This window comes from Rhincodon typus, unplaced genomic scaffold (assembly GCF_021869965.1).
Source record: "Rhincodon typus isolate 14 unplaced genomic scaffold, sRhiTyp1.1 hic_rhity00003063, whole genome shotgun sequence".
NCBI classification, from domain to species: Eukaryota; Metazoa; Chordata; class Chondrichthyes; order Orectolobiformes; family Rhincodontidae; genus Rhincodon; species Rhincodon typus.
The window spans coordinates 5,891-14,569 of NW_025968701.1; the positions used below are offsets into that span (position 1 = coordinate 5,891).

At 47.0% G+C, this 8,679-nt stretch overlaps 1 non-coding gene across 1 annotated transcript in view; it reads right to left on the reverse strand.

Moving 5' to 3' along the window:
- Nucleotides 1–518: 518 nt before the first annotated feature.
- The window catches only part of LOC109923535, a 14,804-nt gene continuing 6,643 nt past the window's right edge, over nucleotides 519–8,679 (reverse strand). Inside the window, exon 2 of the transcript XR_007261434.1 lies at nucleotides 519–3,428. This is a non-coding gene — a transcript (uncharacterized LOC109923535). The remainder of the gene's footprint in view (nucleotides 3,429–8,679) is intronic.

Here is an 8,679-nt window from a genome sequence, read left to right on the forward strand (position 1 = left end):
ACTCACAAGTAGGAACAGAGGATTCAGGAGCAGGAGTAGGCAGTTCAGCCTATGATCGTAGCTGATCTTATCCTAGTTTCAACCCTGCCCCTCTCCTGCCTGCGTCCCACAGCCCGTTATTCCCCCTTTTCATCAGAAACATATCTATTTCTTTCTTGAATCTGTTGACTGACTCTGCCACCACTGCATTCAGGGACAGTCAGTTCCAAAGATTCACAAACCTCTGAGAGAAGCTCTCCTTGTTTCAGTTTCAAACCTACCTCCTCTCGGTCTATATCTTGTTCGAGAGGGTCCCGAAAGAAGAAACATCTGGTCAACGTCCACCTTATTAATTCCCTTTGTATACCTCGATCAGATCCTCTCTCATTCATCTGACCAGTTTTGTCGAATCAACGTTTTTCAGGGATGGAGCTCTGGAGCCAGGTCTCTCAGTTCAGGGAGAAGGCCCAACTACTGTACCCCAAGAGGACCCTACTTCAGCGAGTACAAGCCAAAATTAGTCAACTTCACTGCCTAGGTGCCAGTTACAAAACTTTATTGTGGTTGGAGGCATGCATACAGTCTGGACGGTACAAAACGGAAGAGGTCAGGTGCCGACGTGCAATGTTAAACCGTTTATAGAGAATTAATACAAAAGAAAATCTGAATTTAAAAAAAACGTAAGATTGTACAAAAGCCTGTGTGCTTGCGGGAGCCGAACAAGGCCCTCAACCAGTCTTTTTTTTTAGAAAAAAGAACACAACAGCTTGTTAAGCCCATCAGAATTTGGCTTCAATACAAAAATAACATCAGCCAGCGATGCTGTCCAATGTCGAGCTGCAGGAGCGTTGCTCCTGGAGCTGGAGGAAGGAATTCTGCAGCTGAAACCGGAGCAGTGGAACGTAAATACAAGTGCAAATCGAACGACACAGTGACTACAACTAACCACAAACCAGTATCGCTGCTTCATCGCCTAGGAGAAGTACAGGGATGGGAGCTGGAGGAAATACCAGGGTGCTTTCCAGATGACTGCAAAACGGATTTAAAAGGCTGACTTGGGGCCAGAGACAAAGGTAAGATCAAGTGATTTCAACACCAATCGGAGATTGCTGCGAGAATTTTAGCTGACGATCGCGGAATTGTGCGGAGAATCCTGGCAGGGCGAACCTAGAAACTTTGCGCCGAACTCTGCGGAATACAGGGAGAATTCTACAATCGCGGGAAGAATCGAGAAATGTTTTTGGGAGGGGTGGTTGCGAGAATTCCATGATTTCAGGAAGGTCTTTGTGATTGCTTGGAGAATCTAGTAATTTGGCGGGGGGGTTGGTGAATTCCATGATTGTGGGGGAGAATCTGTGATTTCAGAGTGAATTCCACGTTTTTAGGGTGAATCTCATGATTGCAAGGAGAATCTGTGATTTCAGAGTGAATTCCGTGGTTTTCGGGCGAATTCCATGATTGCAGGGAGAATCCTGTGATTTCAAGATAAATTATGAAGAATTGTATGACGGTTGAGAGAAGCCTGTAGCTTCAAGCTAAATTGAGTGAACTCGAGGAGAATTCAGAGACTGAGCAAGGATTTCAGGACTGTAGGAAGACTCCTGTGCATGACGGTAGCTAAAACAATTGCCGTTCTCATTGTGCTGACAGGGAGCATTCTTCCTGAGGATACTGACTGTCATCACCCGCTGAATTCAGAGCCTCGTCCTCGTCCTCCTCCTCCTCCTCCTTCCCATGCTTTTTCAAATCTCGTCTTCTCCTGTGCGGTACAATGATGCAGCCAAAGGAGAGGGATGGGGGTTTGGTTAGGAGTATGTGGGAAGGTGAAATTAGAAAATCTATACAGCCACAGAGAAGACAAAGCTTCAACTTCATCAAACCCTACGGTCAGCCACATGACTGTGACAGAGAATCCTTACAGTGCGGGCCATTCAGCCTATCGAGTCCACACCGACCTGCCAAAGAGCATCCCATCCTGTCCCTGCATTACCCATCATTAATCCACCCAGCTTGGACACTACGGCCAATTTAGCATGACCAATCCACCCTAACCTGCACATCTTTGTGACTGTGGGAGGAAACCCACTCTGACACGGGGGAGAACGTGCAAACTCCACACAGACAGTTGCCTGAGGGAGGTATCAAACCCGGGTCCTTGGCGCTGTGAGGCAGCGGTGCTAACCACTGAGCCACTGTGCCACCCAGTGTCATACACTAAACCTTTGTGGATGTTCACCTGGAGATGCCCACAACTACAGAGCAGAGTTGGTGTTCAAACTGGCTTAATTTTTTAAAAAAAGTCAACTTGTGGGATGTGAGAGTCACTGGCTGGGCCCAGCATTTATTCCCGTCCCTTGTTGCCTCTTGAGAAGGTGGTGGTGAGCTGCCTTCTTGAACCGCTGCAATCCACGTGCTATCGGTAGACGCACAGTGTTGCTATTGGGAGCGAGGTGGTGTTCCCGGATTTTGACCTATCGACATTGAAGGAACAGTGGTGCAATCCCTCGTCAGGATGACGTGTGGCTTAGAGAGAAATGGTCAGCCAGTGATGATTGCCGGTGGGACTTAGGACTGGACGCCAACCTCTTTTCGCACGGCATACTCGGAATGCCGAACAGAACTTTCCAACGCACCCTCTCAATTTGTCCTCAACTTGCTCCCGTCATTTCCAGAGCCTGAAACCTCCACAGTCTTACCCGTCCGCTCCAGCTATTTTGGAAGTTTGCCCCTTATTCCCATCCCTGTATGATTAAGTGCCTGGTAAAGGCATCCCTTTCCCTGATACCCAGGAATTGGAATATACTTGTAACACCTTCAAACAAATGGCTTGTCGCGATTAGCTTCACAGGGCTGCCTCCACTTACACATGGGGTACATTAGGAATATTTTTGGAATTCCAACCCCTCACTGACACACACACACACACACACACACGCATGCACACACACAGAACACAGATGTTACTAATAGCAACTGGGCTCCTCTGGAGGCCTGGGTTCTTGAAGAAACGCAGGAAATCCTGCGCACTGAGCTATTAAAAAGCCAAGAATGCGGGTGAATCCCTTATCAGCACCTATTTTTGTTCCGAGCTCATGAAAATTCCTTCATGCATCAACATACTCCATCGCCTGAGGCCTGTTCCCCCTCGCGACTTGCGGGGAGGGGAGGTTGGGGTCAGCTGGCCTTGGGTTTAATCCTGAGAGACAACTGGTAAACACGGACCGATGGTGGCCCAGTGGTTCATCCAAAAAAAACAAAAGAGAGAGAGCCATCTGTCGCCAGTTCCATCAAACGAAACGCTGCAGGACGTATTCGATTGTTCTTTTCCTGTCACGATGCGTCCTGGGCGGCTTACAAGAGCGAAGGGTAAAAACGAAAAGCAGAATTCGGTGGCAGCTCTGACGCCATTGTGTCCTGGGCAGGTCGGGGTCATCGCCGACAATTTTCATCTGCGGGAGAAACAAGAGTGAAACACACGGCCGGTCGTCGCGAGAGGCGGAATCGAGGCATTGGCGAGGAACTCACGTGGACGTGGCGAGGCCGGCAGGAGGCGGAGGAAGGGGCAGGGTTTCACGATACCCACCTAGCCCTCTTTCTACACCGTTGATCCATCGCAGAGCTACCCCATGCCTCCCGTTCCTGAACGGAATGAAAGTGCCACGACGTAGGCCGCAGCCCAAGATGGAGTGGCCGCAAACCTCAGTGACCGAAGGGCAAAGGGCAGGATACCCGGAAGATCACCACTGCATCTGCAACCGGGAATTGGGCCTACCAATAGGGAATGGAGGAACTGAATTATCAGGAGAGGCTGGGACTTTTATCACTGGAACGTAGGAGGTGACCTGTAGAGGTTTATAAAATCATGAGGGCTATAGGTAAGCTGAATGGCAGGTATTTTTTTCCCCTCGGATGGGGGATTTCAAGACGAAAGGGCATGTTTTTAAGGTGAGAGGAGAAACATCTGAAAAAGGACATGGGAGCAATTTTTCTTTGCACGAAGAGTGGTTCGTGTAAGAACGAACTTCCAGGGGAAGTTGTGGGATGCAGGTACAGTTACAAAGTTTAAAAGATATTTGAATAAGCATACGAACAAAAAATGTTGGAAGGGTTATGGGCCAAGCGCAGGCAGGTGGGGCGAGTTTAGTTTGGGATATGGACTGGATGGACTGAAGGGGTGTGTCTGTTTCCATGCTGTGTGACTGTCTGATGATAACTCCAGCAGGAGGCCCTGGGGGACGAGAGATAGACTACCACAGAAGACTCATGGTCAGTGCAGATTCTGAGAGGGGAGAAAAACAAAATACTGTGAAAGCCCGAAACAAAAACAGACAGCGCCTGCAAAACACGGAGCATCTGCGGACGGAGAAGCAGTGCTAATGTTTTGAGTCTGATGTGAATGCATTCTGAGTTGGAGTCAGATCAGACTGAAATGTTCACTAAAATGCTGAGGGGACTCAAAAGGGAGGATTATGGGAGGGTATTTCTACTTGTGAGGGAGCCTAGACTCGAGGAAGATGGTGGTGGGGGGCAGTGGGTGCTTATTTTAAAAACAAAGGATCTCCAATTTAAGACGGAGCTAAGAAGAACCATTTTCTGTCAAGGGGTTTGTTAGTTTTTGGAACTCTCTCTTCCACACAGCAGTGAAGGTTGGGTCATTGAATGTATTCAAAGTTGAGTTAGATAGTCTTCTGATAAGGCAGTCAATGTTTACAGGCATTAAAGTGAGGGTGACAATCAGACCATCTGGATTTTATTCAATCCAGGGCTGAACGGCCTCTTCTCCTGCCCCCCATTTTCTGTGATATTTTAAATCAAGGATGAAAGAAGAAATCATTGGGGGCCAGTGCACATTCTCCCCTTTTTGTTTGCAAGTCAGAAGGATTCGCAAGGGGCTGCTTACCCAAACCAGCAGGGCTTGGGCAGCGTCGGAGCTGATAGGTCAGCAGAGTGTCAATAGTTTCGGGTGACATGCTGAGTAAAGTTCCCTCTGCGTTGTTCTGGCAAATCAGCTGAAGGCCGTGTATTGTATGGGATCAGACACAGATGGATTTATAGGAGAAGACATGGCGTGGGGGTATTAGCACTGGATTGGTAAGCCAGAGATCCCACGTCAATGCTTTGGAGACCTGGTTTCAAATCCCACCATGGTGGGATGGTGAAATTCGATTCAATAAATACCTGGAATTATGTAATGGTGAGCATTTACGGAATTAAAAGCTGATCTGTAAACAAAAGGTCCTTTAGGGAAGAAAATCTGCTGTCCTTGCCTGGGCTCTGGCCTAAATGTGAACTCCAAACCCACAGCAACATTGTTGGCTCTTAATTGCCCTGAGGTCAAGTGGCAGTTAGGGGATGGGAGATAATTCTGGCCCAGCCAGCAATGCCCACATCCCAATTATTTTTATTTCGAAAATAATCCATTCACTTCAGCCACTCCCTGTGGTAATGGCTTTCATGTCCTCACCACACTTTGGGTAGGGAAATTTCTTCTGAATTCCCCTCTGGATTTCTTGCCGACTATTTTATATTGACGGACTCCACTTATACACTTAGTCACAAGAGGGGATTCCTTCTGTATCCATTCAACCAGAACCTTCCCATAGGCTTGAATGCCCCTTTTGGTTCACCGCTTTTCATTATGAGAGAGAAGAGGCCCAGTCTGTCAATCTCTTCCAAATAGGCATCCCCAGACATTTCTGGTTAAATCTTCTCTACATCTTTCTTTTTTTTAATAATCCGGTATCCAGAGAATACTCCGAGTGTGATTTACAGCAAGGTTTAGAACGACTGTCCTACTTTTCACCTGAGTCCCTCGGGAAGGTTTCCTCCCCACAGAGACTGAGAGACTCGCCTAGCTTGAAGATCGATTCGGTCGAATTGGGGTGGACGAGGCGGTTCTGGGTCCAAAGGTATGGAAGATGGTTCAGCATCGTGTTATGGAACATGCGGAGCATAAGCATGAAGACACCCCCGGGGGGGGGCACCTATTGCATCCGCATTTCCCTCCAAAGGATCTAGACTCATCCCTAGACCAAGACAGGTCAGATTGACAGAATTTTTAAATATGGCTGTCATTGGACCAGCACCCACTGCCTACCCCTTAATCAACCTCACAAGCTCAGTAGCTAGCTAAACCGTTCCTAAACACAGCCAATAGTCACGTTGCTGTCTGCCTGGAGTCAGATGAATCCCAGGCCAGATAAGGATTTCTCTCTTCCTTCAGGAAAGAGTAAGGCTTGGATAACACTTGGAGAAAAATGGCACGATTGGGGCACATGTCAGCGTGCATGTTCGAAGGCGAAATTCTGCTTGATGAAGCTGCTGGACATTTTATTTTGAGGATGTCACTAACAAAATCGATAGAGGGTAGACTTGGATTTTCAGAAGGTTTTGATATAAGTCCCCACATAGATTGGTTAGCTAAAATTAAAGCACACGGGATAGGAGGCAATGGACTAGCAGGGATTAAGGATTGGCAAACAGAGAGTCGGAATGAACGGGTTGTTCTCATTTTGGCGGGCTGTGACTAGCGATGTACACAAGGATCAGTACATAGAGTCATACAGCACAGAAACAGACCCTTCGGTCTAACCAGTCCACGTCAACCATAATCCCAAACTAAACAAGTACCACCTGCCTGCGCTTGCCCCATATCCCTCCAAATCTTTCTTATTCATGTACTCATCCAAATGTCTTTTAAAGTCTTAGCGAAAATTTGTCTTTTAAACATGTAACTGTACCCACATCCACAACTTCCTCTGGAAGTTCATTCCACACACGAACTGCTGTCTGTGTAAAAAAAAATTGCCCCCATGACTTTTTTAAATCTTTCCCCTCTCACCTTAAAAATATGTCCCCTAGTCTTGAAATCCCCTGTCCTAGGGTAAGGACACCTGCCATTCACTTTATCTATACCCCTCATGATTTTATAAGCCTCTACATTAGCTCCTACGCTCCAGTGAGAAAAGCCCCAGCCTGTCCTTATGACTCAAACTTTCCATACCCGGCAACGTCCTGGCAAATCTCTTCTGAATCCCCTCCAGCTTAATAATATCCTTCCTGTAATTGGGCAACCAGAACTGCACACAGTACTCCAGAAGAGGCCTCATCAATGTCCTGTACAACCTCAACATGACATCCCAACCCCTTTAATCAATGGTCTGAGCAATGAAGGCAAGCGTGCTAAATGCCTTCTTAACCACCCTGTCTACATGTGATGCAAATTTCAAAGAATTATGGCACCTGAACCCCTAGGTCTCTCTGTTCTACAACACTACCTAAGGCCCTACAAGTCCTGTCCTTGTTTGTTTTACCAAAATGCAATACCTCTCATTTATCCAAATTAAACTCTATCTGCCACTCTTCAGCCCATTGTCCTGACTGATCGAGATCTCTTTGTAACCTGCGATAATCTTATATGGGTTCGCCACTGTTCACAATGATTTAAAGGTGACAACCAAATGTAATATTTCCAGATTTTCAAATGGTACAAAGTTAAGCTGGAATGTGAGTTGTGAGGAAGATGTTAAAAAAAAAGATTTCAGGAGGGTTTGGACAGACTAAATGAATGGGCAAGAATATGGCAGAAGGAAGATAATGTGGAAAAATGTGAGGTTATCCACTTAGATGGGAGGAACAGATGTGCACAGTATTTGTTAACCGTAAGAGATTGTGAGAGAGTGGATGTATAAAGGGACCAAGCCGTTAGAAAGGCTAATGTAGTTTTACTGCAAGAGGACTTGAGTTCAGGAGTGCAAAGTCTTGCTTCAACTTTACGGACTTTACCTGGAGTACTGTATGTTGTTTTGGCTGGTTCCTCATCTCAGGAAGGATATTATTGACCCATTGAGAGAGTGCAATGAAGGTTCACCAGACTTTTTCCCAGGATGGCAGCACTGTCCTCTGAAGACAGATTAGACAAACTGGGCCCATATCGAAATGAGAGAATCCCTTCGAGTCCGCACCCAACCTCCAAAGAGCATCCCATCATAGCCCTGCATTTACCATAGTTAACCCATCTAGCCTGCACACTACGGGGCCATTTAGCCTGGCCAATCCACCTCACCTAGACACGATGAGGCAATTTAGCATGGCCAATCCACTTAACCTGTACATCTTTGGACTGTGGGAGGAAACCCATGCAGACATAGGGAGAAAAATGCAAACTTCACAGTTACCCGGGGGGTGGAATCGAACCCGGGTCCCTGGTGCTGGGAGGCAGCAGGGCTAACCGCTGAGCCACCGTGCCGTTCTGAATAACCCAGTCCTGTTCCTTCATTCCTAAGGCTGACAGTACACAACTCTCCCGCACAATAATTCAAGTCACGTGGAAGACCTTCCTACCACCTAGGAAATAAAGGTGAGTGTTTGATTTGCTTTATCTATTGCCTTGTATACCTATGGCACAACTTCTACTGATTGTTGTTGTAGTTTTGTTCTGAGATGCCTTTGTTCATTTACCTCATTGGGACTGGCAGTTTGTGATGTGCGTGTACGTGTGTGTGTGCGTGTACATGTGTGTGCGTGTGTGTACATATACGTGTGCGTGTGTACTTGTGTGTGTGTGTGTGTGTGGTGTGTGTGTACACGTGTGTCTGTGTGCTTGTGTGTATGTGTGTACACGTGTGTGTATGTGTGTGCACCCGTGTGTGTTCGTGTGTGTGCATTTACGTGTGTGTGTGTGTGTGTGTGTGTGTGTGT